The sequence below is a fragment of the Corvus cornix genome, chromosome 2 (assembly GCF_000738735.6).
Source record: "Corvus cornix cornix isolate S_Up_H32 chromosome 2, ASM73873v5, whole genome shotgun sequence".
NCBI classification, from domain to species: Eukaryota; Metazoa; Chordata; class Aves; order Passeriformes; family Corvidae; genus Corvus; species Corvus cornix.
The window spans coordinates 101601719-101616295 of NC_046333.1; the positions used below are offsets into that span (position 1 = coordinate 101601719).

A 14577-nucleotide genomic window follows, 5' to 3' on the forward strand; every position below is an offset into this window, starting at 1 on the left:
ACTTGTCCCTGCACTCTTCCGACTCCCATATGCAAGACAAAGAGTTAGATCCTCAGAAGGAACAGCACTTACCCACTCACATGGTGTGCATAACACACGCTGGAAAACACTAGGGAGTATTTCAGCAGCACATGGTTTCATCTGTAGGCTCTACTGTTTCATGCCCATTGTGGCACAGACACTGCAGACTGACTTCTCATGCTTTGCTTCAAGACATGTTAGTGAGACACTGTGGAGAAGGCTGAATGTTGGCAGCTCAGTGTGTGCATCAAGGCCAAGGGTGACTGTAAGCCCTCCATTGTCTAGTGCCTGTGAGCACTAAAGCCAACAAGAAACTTCAGGCTATAAAACAATTTTTTTTTTAATAGCACAAGTAACTGTAAGAAAAAGAATTTTTTTAATAGCACAAGTAACTGTAAGAAAATTTGGTTCCAGCTTCTCAAGAGCACATATCCTCTTGTTGGCAGTCCCATGTACATCTACTGGGGTAAGAGTAACTTCGTAATGTCTGCTACTTTAAAGAACAGCAATTACAAAAAGAACTAGCCACTAACAACAGTGTCTTTACTTTTATCTTCAAACAACAGATGGTGCTAATCTGGAGCTTTGCATTCCTAAAAGTGCTGGAATCATGAAACTACTTCTAGCAGGACCCTGATACACAATATGTTGCTGGGGAAAACAGTAAAAATGTGCCTGCTGTCAAACAGACTTCACGTGAAATTCTTATCTTTTCACAAGACAAGATGTCACCCAGATGACATTTGTAGGTCTCATTCTGTTCTCAGTCACAATGGCTAAATCAGTTTGTATGAGTCTCCCAAATCTGGAGTAGCTTCTAGTGACAGATACTCTTTATGACAGGATAAGACTTATAAGATCACAATTGTGCTCACATGCCAATTTTGCACAGGAATAAATATGCAGTCCTCTGCAAGTAGGTCACATTTCAGCAGTTATTTCAGATTTACTTCACTGTTACCAAGATCAGAATCAGTGACTGCTTGGGATGAAAAGTTAAGGTGACACTGAAGCAATTTCGTTTGTAATTCATGTGGGAAAAGCTAAAATAAATAACATGAAAGGCCCCCACATTATTAGCTAGTGTGTTTGAAAGAATCCTGCCGTCATGTTTTATCTTTTCTTAACTGCAAGCCAGAACATTTAAGATTTAATTATTGGGGGGGGGGGGGGGGGGGGGGAGGGGAGGGGGGAAGTGTGTCTTTTGAAGAAAGTTCCACAGGTTTCCAAACACTTCAACATTTCATCATGGCAATCAGCCAGATGCCAAACAAAATGTGGCTTTCCACCAGAGATCTGACAGGTGGCCTTTCCAAAGTTTACACGCTGAAGTGAGAGCTGATGTTCTGCTGCTTATTTTTCTGCCTTTTAAGTTATTCCTTTATTGAAGCCAGACTGTAGACATCTTTCCATGTAACAAAAGATAAGATCTTTCCCTGAATATTTGGGGATTTTAATATGCCTTTCTATTACCCATATCTACTCAGGGGATTATTATTCACACGTTCAAATGAAGAAATTTTGGGCTGGCAAGGAGGAAAAACACATATGTATGCAGGCAAAAGATAAGCTATTTGAAGCTTCACTGATAAGACAGAGCCAGATACTACTGAGGTACAACACAGGGAAAAATCCCAGCTTTCCCTCGAGGTGTTTCCCCTGTCTCTGGCTGTGGAGAAGGCTGGCACCCAGCCTCACTCATCCCCTGGCTTATTTTCTAGAGCATCTCCACTCAGCTCCTTCTGCCTGGGGCTCTCCACCTGCCACTGCCTTCAGGGAGAAATAAATGCAGTCTGTGGCTGTGCTGCACTTCCCTTTATCACGTCTTTCTCTCTGTTGTCTCAGGGTTTTCAAATGTCTCCTCAAAATTTTGAATGCTCCTGAAAATCCCCTGAAAATCCTGATGAAATATCAGGGGAGATAAAGTGCATGGTAAAAATGGAAGCATGATAGCTCTAGATTGTTCATCTCACTTTCCTTGCTTCCTTCAGGTATGGTGTCCCTCAAAGTAAGGTCCAGGTGAAGAGGTAAGAGAAAATAAAGATTCTTCTGTAGAAACAAATTTCTTGAAGAAACAACAACCACAACTGATCCCATGGAATTGCTCATGACTGATAGCAAGGTTAATGAGGCTCATGTCAGACTCAGTTTAACTCAGTTCTGGGACCAGATTCTCATAGTTTAAAGGAGAAAACTTGGGGTGTGCCCTTGCCCTCGTTCATATCCCATTTGACCGTCATGAAGCCAGAGGAGAGGTGTGTATAAGAAAATTAAGTATGTAACCAAAATTATTACGATTTAAGAGGGAGATTCTGGCAAAGAAAGGCCTAAGTCCTAAGCAAAAGTTTAGCTTACTGTCAGCAAGCAGCAGCAGGGAATAGTTGTATTCCTGTTGTATTCATGCCTCAATATTGCACTTCACCATGGCTTTTGAGCAGTTTCTGAAATCTTCCCATGTGACTAAGATTTGGCCCATGCCATCTGTTTGTTCACTGTTCCTCAGGGAAGACAGGCACAAGCAGTGAAGTTTGTTGGATTGTATTTTTTTGAGGGGTTACTTTAAATTTTGGTTATGTATATTGATATTTATCTGTACTACAGAAGACAAGGCTGAAGAAGTCACTTTGCACTTGCAGCAGGCAGGCACTCAGTGCTAAGTCTGTGCAGGACCTCAGTTCCTGGGGGAGTTTATTCCTCTGGCTGAAAGCAGCACATGTAACCCTTAGTTTATGGAAAAGAGTCCTCTTCTGCCAAATGGGCAACGTTGCAGCCCATAGTACTTCTCTTATATGCAAGAATGTGTGTGTGTGTGTATGATAGAAGTCTAGACATCAGACAGGAGTCCTTGAAAATTATGTCTGTGTTGGAGTTGTTTTACTATGCCAGAAAGCTGTAAAGGGACCTTTCCAATTAAACAAATAAAAATCAAAATATATGAGTAAGTATTCCAATGGAGAAATTTACTGTATGCTATGAGTATTTCGTGCAGAGACAAATCATAGAACAAAGTTCTCTGTCATTTGTACAGGGGAAATGAAAATATGGTACAATTGTGCTGAATTGTCCATCCTCGGTCATAATCCTCGTGTTTTGACCAGTCCTTCTCATCCAGCCCATTGTTTTCCAAAAATCAGAGGAGGGTACCAATTAATCTATCTGCAGATTTAAGAAAGCAGAAGTACACTCCAGCATCACAGTTTTGTTTAAGATCTCAGTTTCCATCCACTCATGACAATAGCAAAACAACCATGGGTTTAAGTCATGCAGTTCAAGCACATTGCAAAATAAGCATAAAATTATTTACAATTGTTAGCAACATTCCCCGATACTTAGAGCAGGCAGAGAAATGCTTGAACTCCTCTGTGAGTAGTAAATAAGCCAATATGGTCTTGTCATCTCTCCTCCCACTCCACACCCTTAGGAACACACAAAAAAAAAAAAAAAGGGAGAGAGAGAGAAAGAGAGAAGAAATATAATAAAAGTAACTCAACAAAGCGGGCAATTCCTTAGGAATTTTGTTGTATTCAAAATGCCTTTGAAATTATCCAGCAACTAAACCACAGGCTCCCTCATCCTTTTGGTCGCACAAAACAACAACATAGAGTCTTCTGTGCTCAGATGTAGTAATTACAGACAACATGCACAAAGAAAAGCAAATAGAACAATTTCAATTGCCAGAGCCAAACATGCAATTGTGCATCTATAAAGGTAACTACAAACCAAAAGATCAGTCATGGTTCTGGTTTCTTCAAATTACTGTTTTGCCCTGAAGGAAAACAATTATCACATAAGTAATCCTAATAATTTTAGCATTTGTTTTGCATATCAGCATCAAATCTGAATGAATACTTTTGTTTTTTTAAAGTATGTATTCTGAGACAAACATTGTGTCTCTGACTAACTTCTAATTCAGGAAAGCCTTGGTCCAAAAAGTCACTGGTGGCAATGGAAACACTCCATAGAGCTTTCCACTGCTGATTCAGATATTTTTTTACTCTTCTTATCTACTTTTAAGTCACTAGTCTCTCTTGCCAAAAGCCTTTGTAAATGTAAGGAGCACAAAGCTGAGAGACTCCAGAGACAAGTAAATATCAAAAGTTGACATACTGTATTGTTGCTTTTCAGCTTTACTGTTGATATATAGGAAATTTCTTTACTTGTTGGTATTTGTGGTTAAGGACCTGCTCAATAGTTTTGTATACAGGAATCAAATACCCTGAGTACCTCCAGAATCCTTGACCCAAATCATTGGAGAATGGCATCTAGCTACCACCTTTCACTGCAGGTTGACCCTGCAGAAGATCCCCGTTTTTGTAGAGAAAAACACATGCCCTAATGCGTAAGTATTTGAGCAAAATACCTCAAAGAAAACCAACCTACTGCCATCTACAAACCTTGATGAAGAATCTCATTGAAGAAATTAAAAACACTAATGAAATGCCTTTGCATCAATATGATAATTGGAGTATGTTCAGCCCTTGGAAGCGTTCACCATACATTCCACACCTCTCTAAATCTATCACGTTTTGTGCAGGGGAGAAAGAACTGCAAATGAAAGCAGACCTGGCTTCTTTCAGGAGCATTGCCTCGCAGGTATCAGATCACAGCTGAAAAACCAGAAACAAAAATTAGTGTTATAACATCAGTGGGAGTGATCTTGATGAAACCTTGAAAGGTGGCCTCATTTCAGGGGCAATGAGGGGAGATCAGGTCAGACTTTTCTGCTTTTTTCCCTATGGACAAGCAAATCTCCGTAGTGAACCCAGCTCACGCAGTCTGTCAAGGGTAAGCTGTTGAGCCAATGAAGGAGCAGGCCAGGCTCATGCTTGATGCCTCATTTGGGCCCCGATCAGCATCCACATGTAGATCTAAGCCAAGGGAACCAAAGCCAGCAGGGATATTTTGGCACCTTTTCCTGGCGGCCACAGTGATCTTGCATATATATTATGTATTTTCTTTTTTTCATACTTGACATGTTTAGTCAGCTTTGTTGGCTGATGTCTCATTTTTTGGCTTGTTTCACTATGGCTTGGCTGTACCTTTGATCACTTGGCTTGCCCAAGTCTAGTATCACTAGGTTGTAAAGCTGCTGCAGTTTCTTAATTGGACAGTTATGGACTGGAATCCATTTATGAACGTTTTGGGTTAGCATTTCATGCCACATATTAACTATTTTTTTCATTCATTTGTTCATTCATCCATTCATTCATTCAGCTTGCTGAATACAGAGCAGGAGCATATACATAAATTTGGGAAGAAGGCTGAGGAGGAAGCCTGTAATCAATAAAGGTCATGAACCCTCCTCAGAACAACAGTGCCATTAGCAGCTCAGCACAGAATTTTTAAGGTGTTCTGTGACACACATTATTATCTCACTTTATGATATATGTTTTCCTTTCCTCTATCATTATTAAGCTCTCTTTCCAAAGGACACACTCATACTGTCTTTCCATACCTTAGCTGTAGGCAACAGCTTCACCTGAGAGAAAGCTCTCAACAGGTCAAGCAATGCAAAGGACTTTGCGTAGCATCTGCATATCACCCTGTCTCTAGCAAAGAGAAGCTACCAAGTACTGCTGCACCCCTCAGCCCCCTAGTTCCCACCACCGTGCTCAGAAGTCTAATTGACACAGTAGTGCTCAGAGTACCTGAGAAGGACAGCATGCAGTCACAGAGGCAGGCACAGGTCCTGGCCTGGGGAACATGCAGACTAGAAAGGATCACTTCTTATTTCTACCTCCTTCCTTTCTCCTTTCTCAAAGCCCTTCTGTTTGACCCTCCTATTTCTGCCTTCATATTCCCCTTTCCCATGCCAGTCTTCCAGCTCTGCTTTCTTCAGCTGTGCTTCCTCTCTTCTCCTTGGTCATTTCCACCTCCCTCCCTCCCTGGCCCTATTCCCCTTGCACAGATGGAGGAAGGGAAAGGAGGAGTGTGAAGGCACCTGTGAAGATTTTCAAGCCACAACATCGGGCTGCTTGCCAGCTCACAAGAGGCGCTCCTTGTGCTCATCAGCAAAGTCACATGCAATGCAATGGGGCACAACAGGTCAAGTAAAAAGAGGAGTCCTCTTCTCACTAAGAATCACGTGAATGTATTGCAAAAATGTTTGAAAGGACCAGTGCTTTCTCCTGCTCTGTTGTGTGGTGAAATATTTCTTGTTCAAAAAAGTGCAGGAGCAGCACAAGTGTGAATGCCTCCTCCCTCACTGCCCCCAAAGTGTTTCAAAGCCTCTTCAGGACTGTTGTCGTGCTAGCAAATGTAAGCACACGCCATGGGCACATTCCACAGGCCAGGCTGCCTCTCACAATTTCCTCCATGTGGATTTGGGGACTGAGCAGAGGTTATTTTAACTTGACACTGTTGTTTCACAATTCCTGAGGCAGATGCAGGGAGTAGCTGGCGCGTGAGGAGTCACCAGCAAAGCCCTGGCTGCTGCTAAGTCACTGAGTCAGGGAGGGCTTTCTGCAGCAGCAAACAGGCTGTGGGGCATTGCAGGAGTAGTCTCTGTCCCAGGAAAAGGACTGCATGGCTTTTTCTTTCAACAGCAAGTGAGATGTGGTCACAGGCAGAATAAAACCAAGAGAAAAAGCTTGACAAATAGCCTAGTGGCTCATGGGAGAGCTGATTATAGAGAAGCTGCTGTTCTGTCTCATGTAATTGGGCAGACCCACCATAAGAGAATTCCCACTGCCTTTCTTCCACTGGGACTAGGGCTTGATCCTGCTTACCCTGGAGAAACAGCAGGCAATTTGTAGCAGAAACTCCTCAGCTCTGCTCCCACAGCAGTATGTCTTTGCTCTAGCCTCAATTCAAGACCCAGCAGGAAAAGCCACTCTGTAACTCACGGTGGGCAAATGTTTTCATTATCCGGGCCAGATGCTGGTTTAGAATATGGGCAGAATTACATGAAGACATCCTTTTCTTCTCTAGGAGTTTGACGGTGGTTTAACACACATGGGCACACCAGAAGACATTTAATATGTGCAGGGTTTAGCAGGAACAAGTTGTCTTCCACTCCCTGCTTGGGGTCACCCTGCATCATCCCACAGTCTGCACTCACCCAGATCTTAACTGTTTTACAGGCACTTCCCATATTCAGTGTATGATTGCAAAGGAGCTTTCCCCTCCATTCTTACACAGCTCCTCTTGAGGTAAACCAGTAGCAAAATTAGAAGAGGGAGCTTAAGGGCACATTTGCATTTGTGCCACAGCCAAGGAATGAGCCCTGTTCTAACAAGCAAGCACACAAGAGGAGGCACTGTGTTCCTGTGCCTTTTCTTCTTTGCACTCTGCAACTCAGTAGAGATTTGAAGGTGGGAATAGGACTGCAAGGTGTAAGATTATTTGCAAATGGAATATGATCATATCCCTGGTTCCTGTGTTAATATGTAATGTTATTTCTTCAAGATGTGTGGTCATAACTGGGAGTTATTGAGGGGAGCTCAGGGCTTAGAAGATTAAATTTGGATTTGCAGCCTTTTATTTTTGGAACATTTTTTTAAAAAATGACTCTTCCATTCTGCCAGCAGCCTTTTTGCCTACTGTGCTGATCAAAGCCCTCGGCTGTGCCATAATCAGAATGACAATAACAGATCTGTTTGAAACCATCCAAGTGTCGTCTTGTACAGAACAGCAGTGTTGAAAGATGTTTGCGTAAGGATGAAATAACTGACTAAGAATGGTTACATTACTCTTCAACCACAGGTTGCATTTGTTGCTTTGCATGCAAAAACTCTGCCCAGAAAAAGAGGTATTGGGCCAACTGTGCCTCCACTCAAAAGCTGTCAACTGGAAAAACATAGCAGTTCATGTTTAAGACCACCAGCATTTTTCTGATGGTTGCTGAGCTCAGATGATCAGTGTAATGGAAGGAGAAGGACTATCCAGATCAGTTATTATATTAAATTATATAATGATTTTGTGTATCTCTCTCTGGCAATATCAGGACAGGGAAAGTGGCCTCAGAAAAATAACGATTTTTAGTATGGAACATTAAAAACACCTTCTCAAGTATATTTGGGGGAATAAATCCTGTAAAAGAAACTGATAGAATTCTGCAAGAAGGCTTGGCATGTAAAAGAGGGCAGCAAAAAAGCAGCGCTATATTTGAAATTAATTTTGATGGATTTTTACTATCATATGAACAAATATGGGAAAATTCTGGCCTCAGGAGGGAATAACATGGAGGAAACTGCCTACCTTATTTTAAGGTAACAACAGCTATTAATTTTAAGTAGCACAGATGTCCTTCACAGCTGTGAACTTAACACATGAGAGTACAGTGAATGAATGTTCTCTCAGACTCGACTTACCCCCAGCACTTCTTATAGCAATTCAAGTTACTAAAAAAATAAACCCATTTACTGTCCCTTCCAGAGCATAAAAGAATTGAGCATTGTTTAATAATACTGAGCAGACCAACAGCAAAATTTCACAACACAGAGAACCAACACCGTCAGGATAAAATACTGTGGCTTTTTAAAATATCATTACATTCCCACAAGCTACACAAGACTCTTTCCAGGGTGCTGGTCACTGGCAAGGCTATAATGAAAAAGATGAATAGAGCCTATAGTTTGGATGTCCTTTGAGCTCAAGAATTATACGAAATGGGAATGCAGAAGGAAAAAACTGACACAGAGCTTCCACAAAACATGAGTTCATTCTAGGGAAGATCATACTCTGCCTGAACGTCCTCTCTTATTGCTTACAGCTATACAGCCCACTAGCAAAATGGGTAGTGTTGGCAGTGGTAATAATTAACCAGCTGATTCATGGACACTTAAGTGATCAAAAATGGGCCTAAATCAGCCAGCTGGCTCAACTTGGCAGTGGAAATTGCATCAGTGGAAAGATCTATATGCTGCCCTGTTGTGGTTTAACCCCAGCTATCAACTAAGTGCTATGCAGCTGCTGGCTCACACACACCCACCTCCCAGTGGGGAGTAGGATTGGAAAAAAAAGTAAAACTTGTGGGTTGAGGTAAGAATGGTTTAATAATTCAAACAAAATGAAATATACTAATAACACTAGTGATAATAGTAAGAACAATAATAGCTGTAATGAAAAAGAGAGAGTGAGAGAGAATAAAACCCAAGAAAGACAAATGATGCACAATACAGTTGCTCACTACCCACTTATCAATACCAGTCTATCCCCAAGCAGTGATTGGTGGCTCCCTGCCAAATCCCCCCAGTTTATAGACTGAGCATGACATTCTCTGGTATGGAATATCTCTTTGGCTAGTTGAGGTCAGCTGTTTCGGTGATGCTATCCCCTAAATTCCCATGGTCCTGCTCACTGGCAGAGCACAAAACACTGGAAAGTCCTTGATTTAGAGTAAGTACTACTTAGCAACCTCTAAAACATCTGTGTGTTATCAACATTATTCTCATGCTAAATCAAAAACACAGCCCTGTACCAAGTGCTAAGAAGAAAATTAACTCTAGCACAGCCAAGCCCAGGACATTTATGACAGATTATCAAGAAGTGGAGGTATTTTGACCATGTTAGTCTAACTGTGGTATGTATCACAGGATATTAGAAATGCCACTTTACTAACAGCCTTTAATTAAGTTTGGTTTTCATAGTATTCATGTAGTTATCATGTAGCCTCCTCACAGAAGGCTGACATACACCCAATTATACCTGGGGGATGTGGTCAAAGATCCATGGGTTCCAGTGGTTCTGAGATCAGGAGTTGAGTGTTCAAGTTGCAGAAAACACAAAATTAAACAGTTTCCAGGAAAACTCCCCCATAAGACACAAGAAGATCCCAACAAAATGGTACCAGTGTCACTGAAATGTAAATGCTGGTGTGTTACTGAGTTCCACTCCTATGAAGCTACAGGCCTTGAAACCAACAACCTCCTCTTAAAAGTCCCCATTTTCAAAACAGGCTTAATGTAGAAGATTATTCAAGATAACTGGATATAGCTAATCAGAGCTGCACAGCTTTCCTATTGTAAAAATTTTTCATTTTATGCCAAATGACAAGAGCAAGCACATACATTGTTGGCAATGTTCCTGCAAATGTAGTCTTTTTCATTATAGCTCTGCCATTGCCAAAGTAAGAGCTAAATATATTAACAGCTTAGTTCACAGCTATTCTGAAATAACCAAAGCAAGATAAATTGCTAAAGCATTTAATTTTTTTTGTTTGTTTGTGACATAAAGTATTCAGAGTTTATATACACAGGAGGACATAAGCGGAATAAGCTGGATCAGACAACATATAGGTATTACTTGTAACATATGAAATTTAAATGAGATAAAGTTACTCACCTTTTCTTGGAACAAGGAATGTTTGAAATGTAAGAACATCCTAGAACAAAGACCAACGCTCCTAGTGAGAAATGAGCTTTTTGGGAAAACACATCACCCAGCTCAAAACCAACATTTGATATTCAGTTCAGCCTACCCTGATTTCAGCATGAGACTGAACTATCTGCTAGCTCTTTCCATGGCTCCCTCCAACTCACGATTGAGGAACAGAGGTTCATTTAGTCTTGTTAGCTCTAGCCCTGCCATTATGTCAGCTCCTCCTGTTTTCTGGATTAATGGCAGCCTCCAGTTATTACCCAGTGGCCTCAGTCCAAGGCTGGACTTTCCAGAGGCTGAAGCATAAAAGAGCAGAAGTCTGATGCTGGTGATGAGCCAGAACACTTGGTTTCCAAATCAAGATAAAAACTGCAATCATACTCTTTTTTTCCTCCTGTGTGAAGGGTCCTGGTTTTTTGATCTGTCCAGTGTAGATCTCATCAGTAAAGGCCTTTTACACACACGTGTTTTCATATACCGCTGCCATTGTCCTTTGTTCCAGAGCTAAGTGTTGGCAGAATAAGCACAGTCATCATAAAATGTATTATTATGTGCAGACACACTATTGAATAAAATCAGTCTTGATCAGAACAGAACTGTCTGAACACAGCTCGGTGCTCTTTCATTCTGGGATTAATTAAGACTGAGGAAAACACTGCTGAATCCTCTTCTGGAAGACCAAATCCAAGCACTTTTTGAAGCACATCATGAACATTTGCTCCTACATGTTATTTCTGTGTTTCTTAGCAGAAACTCATTAGCAATTCAGTAGTGAATGGATTACTCATTAGCTGGTAGCAATATGGAGCTGAAAACTGCAAAGAGTGCCAAAGGAGGCTTTTATCTGTATTGTGCATGCCAGATAAAGGACAAAAGCAAAAATGATAGCAAAGGCTTGAAAGTCTTGACCTAAGCATTGTTCTTTCAGTCAAAATAATTTTTGTGAAAAATCTCAAAAATACTTGGGGCCAGCTCTTACAGAGAATGAATGAATGTCTAAGGTTTGCATGCAGAAAGGGCAGGTCCACAAGTAAGCAGCAGAAAGAGTTCCCCAGGCTTGGCACCACAGCAAAAACATGTGCAGATCAGATACTCCTATTGCTAGAAGTCCTTCACGTGTGCTCCACTGCAATAATTACATGAGATATTGTATGTGCATTTACATCTTTATAAAAAGAAAAATCCAACAGACAAACTGATGACAGCTGCCCACAGGGGATGCATCAGTAGTGGAGGAGGTCACATTCATTCCATTTTCAGACACTATTAGAAGAAAAATTTCTAAGTGTTTAGTCAGTGTCCTGATACAATATATTTGTAAAACATTATAAAAACTCATGTGGCCATATTTCACTGAAAAGAGATTAGATACTCTTCACTGAACTTTTTAGTATTTGGTTCAAAAGAGAGTACCTGACCTAGTTAAATAGCCCTAAATCTGTCTAGATACTTATATGAGCCATTTTTTTCAACTTAAAGCCCCTTAGTTCAAAATCTTATCACAGATAAAAATTTAAAATTGAGTGACCATATCTACATTGTTTTCACTATCAGTGCACACAGTATCTTGAAATCCGTTGGGATGGATTTGTGTGCATCTTTTAAATAAAAAATTTCAGCAAATGCAATATTCTTTCTAAGATCTTAAGATGGGCAAAAGATGAATAAATGCTGATCCAGCTAAACTTCAGCTAAACAGTTTCCTCTGGCCTTCTGGGATTGCTTATTTTTGTCATCTAGGAAGTCAGAATGTACCTTGAGAGTGTTGGGGGGGGTGAGTTATGCAGAGAAGCACAAGGCGAGAGGTCGGGATTCAATTCCCATCTCAAGAAAAAACTCTCTGGTTTTGTGTAATCTTACTTGACACAAAACTGGAGGAGACCTCTTGAGCCATGGAGTCCAGACCAAAGAATCCATAGCAAAAAGCACGATATATACGTGCATGCCTGGTATAGCTGCTGTACAGTGAGGGTCATATGATGGGACGAGACTTGAACCACTGCATCAGAGAGGACCTGCTGCTGCACATCATGCATAATCACTTTGGCTTCAGGAGATGAGTCTCAGCCATGATGTCATTTGTCAGTGCTTTGTGTGAATATGCTGAGCCACAGCTCTTTGGCTGCCCTTCATCAGACAAAGTTCCTCAGCTGGTGAGTAGGAAAACGTCATAGAAAGAAACCCTGAGCAATAGTTTCACTTAAGGTAGCAGTTGCTTCCCTTTTTTTTACCTCTGAGCTCCACCTACCCACAGTGTAATTTCAAGGATTTCTGGGTTAAAAGCTCAGGCAATTATGACTGCTTGGTAGAGAGGCCTTTGCTCTTCATCAGAAGGTGAATGCCCAAGAGCTCCTTCTTCAGGAGAGAATTTTTTTCCCATTCACAGCAAGCAAGCAGATGTTGACTGATCTTTACCCTGGCAGCTGGTACGTGGAGCAGACTCCTCCCAGAAGCAGGAGTAGGTGGGGGCAGCCAGACCCCAGCCGTGTAGCTGGGCTATGGTTTGCAGTCACTGGACAGACTTGCAGTGAAACTTCTTTGGTGAAACATAGCAAAAAGACCATACATAAACCTGTCTGGCTCCAAGGAACAGCACAGCTGACTTTGCACCAGTCCACAGTCCTTTTAATCTAGATGAGAGTGCTGCCCTAGCATGACCTACAAGCTGAAGAATTAGTTAATTTTCCCCTCTGATTAATAGCTCATGTAAAATTAGTAGGAAGGAAAAAAAGATGTGCTGGTTAACCACCACATCTTTCTTGGCGGGAGGATGTAAATGTTGAAGGCAGAGATAATATTACCTCCCCTGGGCATTAGATGCTTGGTGGTTTGGAGCACATGCCTTTAATAATCAACATCAGTATCTCTTTCATGTCACTGAACAGAAAATAGGGCCTCTTCAAAGAGACTAACTCAGAAAAGAAACTGTTAAACAGGCCTGACTGGGTTGAGCAATGCTGGAAATTAAGTACCCTGGAGGGGCAGGATTAGAAGTGAGGTCAGCACTCTCAGACAGGGCAAGGGAGTGCATTAATAGCCCTCTGTACTGCCTCTGAAGTTCAGATGGTTGTCACTGAATATCCACGAAGCCCTCTCATTCTCCCCCTCCATATGCTGCACTGTTAATTAGCATTCTGCCTTCTTGTCGTAAAATACATGAATTAGCTGGTGGCCAGGAGCTTACTGGCCTAAGCTTTTGAACTGCTATGGAGTTTCAATTACACAGCCTCACTGAGAATTATTTATTTTTTTTAATCCTGACTTTTTCATAATGTTAATCCACTAGTAGATACTTGTCCTTTATCTAAGACACCAAGGCATTCAGCAAATGCACATGAAAGAATGAGGCTTTGTTCCTTTGCCATCCGGACTCCTGTTTCATGTGCTTCAAATAAAGGAATTATTCCTTTCTAATGACTCAGAGTTTTCTTTGCCTTAACCTTTCTAGAGAGAAATTACTAGCTGTACACTGATGACAAAATTTCTCTCCTGGACGGTAACTAATACAAAATTAACCTTTCTGCAGAAGCACCTTTAGAAAAGCACATCTGTTTTTAGCCTGGGAATTTCAAAGGTTCTTAATAAAACTTAATAAAAATAAAAATAAAAAACTTAATAAAATTCAGTAGCAATGTGCTTGGCTATTGAAGGTGCCTTGCAATGTTCTATTCTTCTGGACTGTCAGAGCAGCTCAAGAAGTGCTGCAGAGCAAGAGCAGGGAGTCAGGGCTGTGCTTACAAGGTATCTCTGCAGTATAACTGAGAGGCATGGCCAGGTCTCCTAGTGAGGTTTGTCTGTCCCTCCATCTCTGGGCCATTTGGAAACACAAAGCCCTTGGAGCCACATGCAGAGAATAACGCACCCTGACAGCATAGCCTGTGTCAGGGCACGCTGGCTGGCCTGGGCAGGGAGCAATGCTGATACATTTACGCTGCTTGCTGACCCACAGCTCCGAGTCAGGAAACCAGGGGATCTTGGCAAGATACTTCATTGTAAAAATTCAAAGATACCTGTTGATGAAAACAAAAGGAAACAAGAGGTTTTGTTTAGGTGACTTAAGGTACCGTCTTTCTTTGAGTCCAGACTCTTTTGTCATAACCATTTTCATGTATGGTTTTTTCTAACAAGGGGTTAGTTTCTGTCCAGTGTAAACATGTATAAACCAATTAATTACTGCCTGCTCTGGCCAGGAAACATTGTCAAGCACTTTGCTAGAAGGCTGGGTATTTAAGCACA

At 41.4% G+C, this 14577-nt stretch overlaps 1 long non-coding RNA gene across 3 annotated transcripts in view; it reads right to left on the reverse strand.

Moving 5' to 3' along the window:
• Positions 1-3546: 3546 nt before the first annotated feature.
• Positions 3547-14577, reverse strand: part of LOC109144192 — a 39074-nt gene continuing 28043 nt past the window's right edge. The window contains exons 3-5 of one of the 3 annotated variants that reach the window (XR_002044791.3): positions 10306-14351; positions 4585-4628; positions 3547-3787 (exon numbers count right to left, since the gene is read on the reverse strand). This is a non-coding gene — a long non-coding RNA (uncharacterized LOC109144192). Of the gene's footprint in view, positions 3788-4507; positions 4629-9075; positions 14352-14577 lie in introns of those variants that run through there. The other 2 variants (XR_005601650.1, XR_005601649.1) reach the window with 2 other exon arrangements.